Here is an 11,593-nt window from a genome sequence, read left to right as displayed (position 1 = left end):
TTCAAGCTCTCCTTTAGTGAGTACTAGTGAATGATTTAGTACAAATGACATTAGGAAATATTGTGGGAGAATGATCCCCTTTTATAGAAGCGACTTTCTAGCTTTGTTATAACGTTGACACGTGTCATGTTGTGATTGACTTCTGATGTTGACACGTGTCGCACTATGATTGGCTTCTGATGTCGACACGCGTTGGCCTCCTAGTTGGAGAGAAACTTTTCTGGGCCCTTGTCGGTATAACGTTGACCGGTGCTCTGTAGTTTTGGGATTGGTCAAGTACAGTACAAACAGTGCTCCCCTAAGTTCCCGAGTGAGGGAAGCTCCTCGGTTGGGAACTTGCAAGATCCAAGCCGCTGAGTAATCATGAAACTTCTAAGTACTAAAGTGTGGTATCATCTTCATTTACCTTATTTGTCTCATAGGTAGATGTGGCATCTTCTCTGGAAGTACTCTTCCTCCATCCAAGGGTGGTATCTTTAACTGGTGGAGATGCACAAGATAATGTATCAATTTCACTTGAAGCTTACTTGTAGTTTCATGCTTGGTCAAGCGAGATACAAACCATGTAGTAGGAGTCCCCCAAGTCGCCGAGCTAGGAAATTTGACCAAAGAGGTGACAGACAAGGTAAGCAATCAGAGCTCTAAGCAATCAATCCCAGATCAGAAGTTTGATTCCAGGTTCCGGCTGATTGTTCTCATTCTCTCTATCTTGCAGGCAGCATGAAGGATAAAGAGAAGAAAAAGGAGAAAATATGATATGAGATACTTTTGCTTTTGAAGAAGTAACTTTCTATAAGCTTATTCTTGAACTGGGCTGAAGGGTTTTCTAGTTTCCTCTAGAGTATAAAGACGACTCAAGAATTTGAGGGTCAAAACAAGTCCATCAAATCAAGAGTTCGTTCGACCTTGATGATATGAGATACTTTTGCTGTTGACAAAGTAGTGGATGTGGTATGGCGAGGCTTTGCTCTTTGGCGACGTTGCTAGCGAAAGGTTGTTGAAGTTTCTTGAGCTCTTCAGATAGAGCAGCGATGCCGAGCTTGGATTTGACTTAGACTCCATCATCTGGATTATGTGGTTCTACAGGGAGGGCGTCGTGCTATAGTGATATGTTCTAACTCATCGTTGAACCTTCTACTTCAATCTTTTGCATCGCAGAAGTGGTGCGCAACCTTTGCATTTGAATGGTCATTCAGAGAACTACTTTTCAACGACTCATCCATGCTTGGTAGCTTAAGTGTAAAGAGCCAATATCGTATTAACTGTTTTAAAGTTTTTGTTGAAAGGATTCATGACCTTGACTACAATTAAGGATGAGTACTCGAGAGCAATGCTAGGTGAGCAACCAGGCAAAGGTTCCGAGCAATCAGTTCTAAATCGGAAGTTTGATTTCGAGTTCCGGCTGATTGCTTTCTTTCTCCTTGTCTTGCAGGTAAGAGCAAGGGTAAAGGAAAAGACAGGGAAAAAGCATGATATGGGATACTCTTGCTTTTGACCCTGACGATATGAGATACTCTTGCTCTAGTGTGGCTTGTTTGCAGAGGTATTATCGGGGGAAAGGAAGCTGAGTATTTCGAGAGGCTTCCTTGGGAGTGCCCTCTCAGATATGAGGAATGGTTAAGCATTTTTGCAGGTATGCCTATCCGTGAAAGGTGAAGGTAGACATATATAGGAGTTTCCCCAACAACAAGTAGTAATGCTATTCATTTACCCTTCTTGGTCATAGCAATGTAGTGGGAGCTGCAAGCTTCACGTATTTTAACTTTGTCAGAGCACTTTGAAAAAGTGGTATGTGGTATCTGGAAAGCTGATGTTGCATGTGAAGATTGCAGACAAATTTTATCCAAGGAAATCTGGATCTCGAAGTTCGAAAAGTGGTGCCTCTTCAGTTTTCAAATAAGCAATCCTGTTGGGGGTCTGGCTCTTGAGATTCGGAGAGCGTTGCCTCTTCGATTTTTGAACAAGCAATCCTGTTGGGGATCTGGCTCTTGAGACTTAGAGAGCAGTGCCTCTTCGATTTTTGAAAAAACGATCCTGGTATGAGTCTGGCTTTCGAGATTCAGATAGTAATGCCTCTTCGATTTTTGAGAAAGTGATCCTGGTGGGAGTCTGGCTCTCGTGATTCGGATAGCGGTGCCTATTCGATTTTTGAGAAAGTAATCCTGGTAGGAGTCTAGCTCTCGAAATTCGGATAGCAGCGCCTCTTCGATTTTTGAGAAAACAATCTTGGTGGGAGTCTGGCTCTGGAGATTTAGAGAGCGATGCCTCTTTAATTTTTTAGAAAGTAATCACGTTGGGAGTGTTTTCTCGATGTGAGTAAAGGTTGGGCATTTTTGCCAGTCTGCCTTGCCACGAAACACGGAGGTTGACACACATGGGGACTTTCCAGTTATCAAGCAGTGTTGCTGTTCCTTTACCCTTATGGGTAATGGTAGGATAGCTAGACCTTCAAAATTTATGTGTCTAAACTTTGTCAGAGATCTTTGGCAAAGTTATCTTTGGTACCCGAGGAGTTGATGTTGTGTGTGAGGATTGTCAACATATTTTACTCAAGAAATTCTGCTTCTCGAAATCCAGAGAGTGGTGCCTCTTCGATTTTTTAACAAACGGCCCTACTGCCCTTTCTTTTATAGAGGCACTAATTGTGTGCAAGAAGTACGTTCAGAAAGTTATTGCTTGTAGGAATTTTCCCCTTATTTTCGTACTTCAGAGTTTTATTGGACCCCATTTCTCCTTTATCATTTCTGAAAATGTCTGGCCCATCTGACCGTCGTTTTGACTTGAACTTCGGTGAAGAGGCAGCCATGTCTCCTCAAGATAACATATGGCACCCATCCTTCTTATCCCCTACTGGTCATCTTACCATTAGGGACTCTGTGATGAATAATGATATGACCACTGCGGTGGTGGCTAGAAATTTTCTCACTCCCAAAGATAACATACTACTTTCCAAACGGTCTGATGAGTTGGCTGTTAAGGATTCTCTGGCTCTCAGTGTCCAGTGTGCAGGTGTTGTGTCTACTATGACCCAATGCCTATTTGCTCGAACCTGCCAAGTTGAGTCATTGGCGGCTGAAGTGATAAGTCTCAAACAGGAAATCAGATGGCTCAAGCATGAGAATAAATAGTTGCACAGACTCTCACATGATTATGCTACAAACATGAAGAGGAAGCTTGACCAGCTGCAGGAATCTAATGGTCAGATTTTACTTGATCATCAGAGGTTTGTGGGTTTGTTCCAAAGGCATTTATTGCCTTCGTCTTCTGGGGATGTACCGCGTAATAAAGCTCCAAATGATCAACCTTCGGTGCCTCCTCCTTCTGGGGTTCTGCCCAGTACTGAGGCTCCGAACAATCACTCTCCGGTGCCTCATTTTTCTGGGGCTCTACCTACTGCTGAGACTTCTCCTGAGCAACTTTTGTGAAGGCTCCTTCTTGTTTGTTTATTTTGATTCATGTATATGTACATATTTGTAACTCAAAATTCGCTTCACATTTGTCTTAATTCTATTAATTCCATTAAGTGGCTTTGATTTGGTCTACCAGATTAATCATTTCGTTTTTATTTATTTTTTCCATCTCTACAACTTAAGCGCAACATGACACACCCCGATCCTAGAATTAACGCGTGATGGCCGTCACATGAGTGTGACATAACCAAAAGTGTGACGCGGAAGCAATAGTTAAGAGAAATACGAAGAAATAAAAAACAACTAGCAATAATATCTAACTGGCATGCTAGAGTGAGTTTAAGTGTGAAACACACATATTCAGAGCATAAGTACTAGGTGCAGTCAAGTAGGACCATAACTAAATTACAACACCCGAAGGTGAGTCCTACATTTATGTAGTCTGTCAGTACGTCGTGGGAATCCTCGTGGGCCACCAACGTTGCTAACTAGAACTTAAAGGGGCGCAAAACAAAGTTGAGTGGGTCAGTAAAACAAAGCTTTTCGAAAACATTTCAATTAATAACATTTCTAACCCCTCGCTGTAAAACCTGTATACTTTCCCAGAAAATAACATAATATGCATATAATCTTCAAATATCTCAATTCACAAATCTTTATCAAAAACCAGAAAGTATGCCATGCTATAAATGTCAATAACAGAATAAGGATGCATCAATATAACAGGTGAAATAATGAATCAACCGGAGACCCTGCAGTTGGTCCTCTACGGTTAATTCTAAAGCTCAATATCCAATCCAACCGGAGTCACCGCAGTGACCTGTACGGCGCTACTCTGCACAAAAATCGGAACTACCTGAAGTAGTCTGTACGATAAGAAAGGTGTAAGAATACACTTTAGTGCTTATCTCATCAACAGCTGTATAACAGTCTAAAATCACCTACAGTCGAAACCACTCTATGGTCTGTACGACATGTCAGAACCCTCTCATGGTTTGTACGACATGCACCTACTTGAATCCATGGTGAGCCTGCGGTGCAGGGTGAATAATATAAGCACTAACACCAGGGGTGCAGGTTTGAGCTTTCAATACAATTCACGTCACAATAAATTACATGATTAACATAAAACTCACCTGATACTCACATGTTCGTCTACAACACCATTTCACATATATATGCATCAATTACTAATTCATATAATTCATAATATGCATGCATGGCATTTTAAAAACATACTTTCATTTAAATTCAATTTCTGGGAAATTCAATAGTATATAGGTAATAACAGAAAATAACTGCCCACTCACTGATAAGTCGAAGGGTGGTAACCCCCGTGACGTCCTTGAATGCGCTCGTCCTCGGGATAGGTATCACCTATATGCGAAACAACTATAAAAACGTTAATTAAAGCACATAACTGACAATTCGTAATAACTTCTCATACGATGCTCAATTTGGGTATATGAATATACCACCGACAATTCGTAATAACTTCTCATACGATGCTCAATTTGGGTATATGAATATACCACAGTGACCTACTCGACGTCACAGACGTCGAGGTATTTTTAGAAAACATTTTCGAGGCCGCACGCGCCCCCACGCGTCGAGAGGGGCACGGACCCACGCGCCCCCACGCATGTCACCTTCTTCCTCCAGTCGTCAAACTGGTTTTGCCGGTCGCTGGAAAACTGGAGATTTTTCAATCTCCTTGTTCTCCATCATTCCTCCACCATTTCTTACGTATAATATATCAAAATGAAGATCTTGATGAGATGAACACATCCATACCTGCCTCGACCCCCAACTCGTCGGGGATTCACCGGAAAAAGCCTCGAAAGTTCCGGCCAAATTTGAAAAGTTCCGTTCTCAGTCCTCCGACGTCCAAATTCTACCAACGACATACCCCAAAGCACGTGAGGACCTCTTTAAGCTCACTGTGAGCTTAAAATTCCCTGAAACACAATGTTTTATGTGTGCATGAACAGTGCCCATTTTTGGAGTTATGGTTTCACGATGATATCGAAGGTCTTAAGTTCTAAAATTAGTATATTTGAACTTAGGGACTCAAGAAGAGTTCGATTCTTACCATAGAACCTTCGATCTGTGAAGATTTGAGGGCTTTGTTCTTTGTCCGTACGGTTTCGAGAGGGAGAGAGTGAGAGAACTGAGAAGGAGGAGAGAGAGAGGGCTCGGGGAAGAGAGAGATGAGGTGTCCCGTGTGGTCCAACCAAAACAATCACCATCCAATCCCTTTAGGTCCCTAACCACACAATTTACAAACCAATTTTAATCCACTTACAATTTTCCAAAAGTTTGGGTGAGTATGAATAATTCCAAATAATATGTCACACATACCTTAATCACCTTAAGGGTAATTTCGCCTTTTCACATCAACGATAAAGTAATTTCAGGACGGGTTGTGACACAGCAACCCAAAAAAGTCTACTTCATAGTTTGTTCTTGTATATTTTATGATTATTGAATGTTAACGCATATATTGACGAAGCCATGAATTGGTGGAGGAGGGGCGAAATTCAAAAGGGTAAAATGTTCCAAAAAATTTAGACTACCAATCTTTTTAAATAATGGATAATATTATTGTCGTTCATAGTTTATCGATATAAACAAGTTATAATTGTGCCGGCTAGGTTTCATGTAATGAAAATGTTGCATAATAGCTTTACTATCAATAATAGCAATTGTTGCCGAAATGTTTGAAAAAATAAAATCCAAGTAAACAAAATTTCACCCTTTTTTATAATATCAGTTAAAGAATTTTTTTTTATAATTATCAATAAAACAAAGTTCTTGTATACCACTTCTTATCGTATCAATTAACAAAAATTATACGGAAATATAATTTCAATGATGGTTATTTCGAGAAGATTTTTTGTTTTTTTTTTTTTTATATGGAATAAGGTGCTTTGTGGAAAAATTAGATAGTATGTACGTACTAAAAAGCAAATTATTATTTTTTTTAACCAAAGATAGAAATATATTAAAAACGAATAGAGATGTTTACATCCTGGGCAAAGAAATTAAACAGAAAAGCAGGGCCAATACAGTCCCAAGTAAAAGATCGACCTTCCTTAAAAACATACTTAGCCACCGAGTGAGTAGCACGATTGCCCTCTCTAGACACAAAAGCAAAGGAAACAGACATCAACTTTTGCGCTAGAATCTCAATATCGCCAAGAATGCATTAAATACTAAAATCAATCAGCACTTCTTTCTTCAGCATCAAAATAATCATTCTCGCATCAGATTCAATGATTACATCATCAAACCCGTGGTCAATACAGGCGATCAAGGCTGCCCTAATGACAGTAGCTTCCGCGGCAGCTGCACTGTGACAGTAGCCTAGCCGATGCCAGACCCTCGAGCAAGAGCATTCATATACTAAAAGCCAGCAGAAAAGTACGGTTCATCGTGTGAGAGAGTTAACAGTAAAATGGCGGATTTGCCCCCCATTAATTAATGTTATTTCATGTCTGCCCTTGCCTCTTTTCATGTAGTCACCGCGTCGTCATCTTCTTCGTGTGCAACTCAGTCCGTTTCCACCGTTTCGTCATCTTCTTCGAAATTTTAGGAACTTAATTCGTTTCTGTGTTGCATGTTTAAGATTCGTCTTCGTAATGGTCATTTGAGGCTGAAAGAACTGGAGTTATTGTGGGTAGGCTCGAATTTAGGGAAGAACTGTGAAACTCTAATCCTAATTTACCACTGTTTTTAGAGCGGTAATTGGACTATTTATTTATCGCTTTTTTTTTTTTTTTTCAATTTTGTGTTGATTCGAAGGAATTTTGGTTTTTAATTTTGTTTATGTATCTGCAATTTCAGGGAGATCGGTTTATACCCAGTAGGAGTTTGACGGATCTTGATCAAGCCCGCAGTTTATTGACGAAGAGAAACCCAAAATTCGAAGAAAAATTGAAACCCAGAAAAGCTTGGGTTTTGTTCGTCGCAGGAATCTCCTGGCAGACGAGCACACAGCTCCCCTGGGAGAATGGCGTTGGTTGAGGGTATCTGTCGTACTTCTGCTTTCTTCTCGGGCTCGCTCGGGAAGGCCTTTGTCGGGCAGATCTTGGTCGGGCAAGACACACTTCGGGCAAGGCTCGTCGGGCAGTTCTGAAAGAGAAGGACAGAGTTAATTTGAAAGGGTACCTTCGTGGGGCCTTAGATGTAGGCCTTAAGGCTCACAATCAAGATTAACTTTGTCGTGCTCAGGCGTGCCACTGCCATCTTCAGTATGGCAGATGTTGAATGGGTGTTAAGCTTTAATTGAATATGTATACGCCCGAGAAACCAAGTTAGATATAACAGGTGCCTTTGTGAGGCCTTAGGTATAGGCCTTGAGGCTTCCTGTCAAACTAAACCAGCGCTGGGATGTATCATATTTGGTCTTTTAAGGTTGCCAGAGTCTTATCACTATTATACTTTTGATTATCTGAATCCAAGAGGTAGGACGAACCCAAATGAGTGCCTTTGTAGGGCCTTAGGTATAGGCCTTGAGGCTTCCCATCAGAGTTAATCCTTATAATCGGACCAACTAGACCACAACATGAAATGAAGCTAAATAGATGCCTTCGTGGGGCCTTAGGTGTAGGCCTTGAGGCTTTCTATCAGAATTCACTCCCTGCTTAAGCCTTTTCTACGAATCAAGATATAATAGCAACAAAACGGAGAAATAGATTGATTACTTGCGCCCCAAGTAACTTCGGACTTCTCGCTTATCAAGGATTGTCGTGGATGGGTTGAGTCCACATAGAGTTCTTTTTTATGCCTTGAGGCCAAGGACTTTTAAACTGATCTTTAAATTACATGCCCGCCGGGCTTAAGACTTAGATCTGATTTGAACTCTGACGCGATTCAGATCGGATCCAAGTGCTGAAGACTCATTTTCATTATGACTTTGCTAGAAATAACTTGTATATAACTGGGAATATATAACATGTTATTGTGCTTTTAAAAGAAAGAAAAGACAAAGACAGAGCAAAGATAGTCGGGTAAGTTTGAACCTTATCGGCCAAGGCTGAACTTCTTACAAAATCTATCTTTGTGGCTCTGTCAGAGGTCTGAAAGCTTTTAGAGGGGTGGACGGGGGAGAAGAGGATACAAAATGAATCGATACCACCATGAACAAGGTAGCAGAGCTATTACAGGGGTTTGGGAAGGTTTATCCCGAATGGGATGAAGGCTTGTGCTGACTACAGCTTCGTTGAAGGCAAATCTGGCTTGAGCAGAGTTTTGGCTTTTGTTTGTTTGTTTGAGTGTCCTTAATTCTGTCTTCTCTTCCTCCTTTTATAGACGACTTCAGCTTGGGTTCCTGTAGCAATAGCGGTTGCCCGAATGCGGTTTGTTGATGACTCACTAGCTTTTTTACATGAATGCCACCAATAAAGTACCTTATTGGGCTGTGTAGTGACTGAATAACCTACCCCCTGTGGTCTTTGAGCAGGTAAGCAGGTGGCCTTTGTAACTTGTGCCCAGCCGAAAGCCTCTTTCCTGCCTCCTAAGTTTTCCTCTGGGCCTTGGGTTTGGGCCGACTTTCTCTCTGGCCCAAAGTTCAGATTTTATCCCAAACAGGTTTGCTGGTGGGTTTTACGGCAGAATTGGGCGGGTAATTTTGTGATTAGCAATTGATTTTATGAATTGATTGATGGGTTTGATTTCTGGATTCTCTTTTCTTTGTTGAATTTTCGCAGATTTTAATTTTTAAAATCTGGTTTTTGTTTATTGATTGCAGAGGTTGTATTTGTATGTTACATAGCTAGACTATGTTCAATGAGTTTGATTTCTACTAGGTACTAAATGCTGTTGCTGCTGCAATAACATTATCTAATTTCAAATTCTGTGTACTAAATGCTAGCTTTCAGGATTTAGTATTTTCTTACATTTGGGGATTGCAATTGCGGTTGTGGCTATTGGACATGGGGATGTATATATATCAGTGCACTGATTGGTAGAGACCTACAAATCAAGCCACCATTTTTTCATTCTTCTTAGGCACATTTATTCCGTCAAGAAACCAGAAATGAGAATGGCAGTTGCATGTCTTGGTAGCAGGGCATAGAATATTGCCGCCATTTTTCGGAACAAGGAGAATGGGAACTGCCGTTCGGCTTCTAGAGATGCCCCACCAATTTTGTTTGAATTATTTTGGGTATTTTACAGGAACAAATGTTTGTTGTTGGTTGTATTTAGTTTAAATTACAAGCAAACTAGGAAGTAGGAAGATCAAACAAACAACTGTGTAGGTTTGAATATTAAAAACTGTTGGTGATTTGCTGTTATGATTATGGATGTTTTGTCAAACTGTTGGGAGATTTCCTCCTGTCAATAATCATTGTGAATGCATTCTTTATGGAGTCCAGTCAACCTGTCTGATGATTGTCCACAACCAATTCCCAGTTGAGAAAATGATTTTTCTGCTCTAGGTATATATTTTCATGTTAAGATAAAAACTACCCCCAGGCGTCATGTTTTATTCGAACCTTTGGTCGATGAATGGTCAACACTTAAGAGCACTTCCATCGGAGCAGTTGACAATGCTTATTGGTGAGCAATGGAAAAGCACAGGTATCCTTACAGACTCATTTATTTCACTTTTTTAATTTTCAGTTAATTTTTTTGTCTCTAAGTTTATTGATGCTGCAATATTGTTGTAGATGATACCTCTCTTTCGAACAAGATTGTTTGTGGTTTACAAACTTTTAGAATAGGTCTGCTGTATTTAGATAGTTCTAGTACAAAGAGTGGATGCATACCTCCAAAGGAGGTTCTTTACTTTCCGAGAGAAAAGACATGACCGTCTAATTTGGTCTTTTCTCCCACACTTTCCAAATACCATCAAAATCTTACAATTTGCCATTTTCTAATAAGCTTCATAATTTTCGTGAGACTGAATATTTCGTGAATTTGATCATTGGAATTGGTTTTGAAAACCGTTCAGTAAATTCAGAGCAAGCTATGAGGGAGAAAAGACCAAAGTAGAATGAGGATATTCTTTTAGTGGTGAGTCATGACCAAAACTTGCACCGACTCTTGGGGCAATTCGTAAATTTTTCTCACAATACATTTATATTTCATTCAGCCATTTTTATTCAGGCTTGTCATTCTTTATCTTAAGTAGGTCTATGTATCAAAAAGCAAGAAAAAGATCAAGTAATGAGATACACCTGGCTAATTGAATGAAAAGCACTTTGATTTGATTTTCAATTGAACAACCTAAAATTGTTTGTTTGAGTTCGAATTTAGGAGGATTCAATTTCATAATACTATCGCTTTTATTGTCCAATTATGCATGAGCTAGGATTTAACACTGCCTAATTAGGAGCTACTTAGCTTTTATGCCTAATAGAAGGTTGGAGATTAAAGAAAGGAATATGTCTCTCCAATAGCGAACTATGTCCTATAAACATTGCATAATATGGATTTAAGCCCCATGCTAAGTTGGTTAAAAGTAATTCAATTTTGATAAATGATTAAGTGTATATGTGTGATTGTATTATGTGTTTGATGAATGATTCAGGAGTTGGAAATGGTTTCTTGCTTATGTTTTTCTTAGGTCTGTACTAAATTGGATGTTGGTTTGGTTATTTTTTGGCATTTCCACATGTTTTTAATTTCTTTTCTTTTGATTTTCAGTTCAACGTTGTCGTACAAAAAGAAGAAGACGCCATTAATGGAGTTACGGATTTGGATACTTTAGTGGAACAAAACTTTATTTTTTGAACTTTGTACATATGTAAACATAAAACACTCCCTGGGTTAAGACCATAGCTTTTGAAAAGCAATACCTGAGGATGACGTACAAACATCCTCAATTTTTGTCATGTAATATATGAATCTAAGTAGCATCCTATGGCTGAGGTATACTAACATTCCCAATCTTGTTAACTTCGATTCCTCACACATGATTTTAAAGAACATCCGAAAACATGAATATAATATTATGTATATAAATATTCCTCTTTGGCGCATATATTTCAGTACTTTGTGCATCTTCAACAATGTGTCAAACTTTGTGCATCTTTGGCGCATACGTTACACTAAAAAGCATATAGTATTTCATCTTTTGAAATATAAAACTAAAAAAAATATTGTGATATTCATCTATTAGAAAATCTAATATTCAAATCGGCTAAACAGAAGATAATGTTTTATTTTTGTGTACT

At 39.4% G+C, this 11,593-nt stretch overlaps 1 long non-coding RNA gene across 1 annotated transcript; it reads left to right on the top strand.

Moving 5' to 3' along the window:
• The first annotated feature begins 9,007 nt into the window (after positions 1-9,007).
• Positions 9,008-11,322, top strand: LOC139198408 (uncharacterized). The gene is made up of 3 exons (XR_011583869.1): positions 9,008-9,995; positions 10,369-10,430; positions 11,064-11,322. It is a non-coding gene; the product is annotated as an uncharacterized lncRNA (long non-coding RNA).
• The last annotated feature ends 271 nt before the right edge of the window (positions 11,323-11,593 follow it).

This window comes from Malus domestica, chromosome 08, assembly GCF_042453785.1.
Source record: "Malus domestica chromosome 08, GDT2T_hap1".
NCBI lineage: Eukaryota > Viridiplantae > Streptophyta > Magnoliopsida > Rosales > Rosaceae > Malus > Malus domestica.
The sequence above is the reverse complement of the archived record's forward strand: the minus strand, read 5'-3'. Positions and strand labels throughout refer to the sequence as shown.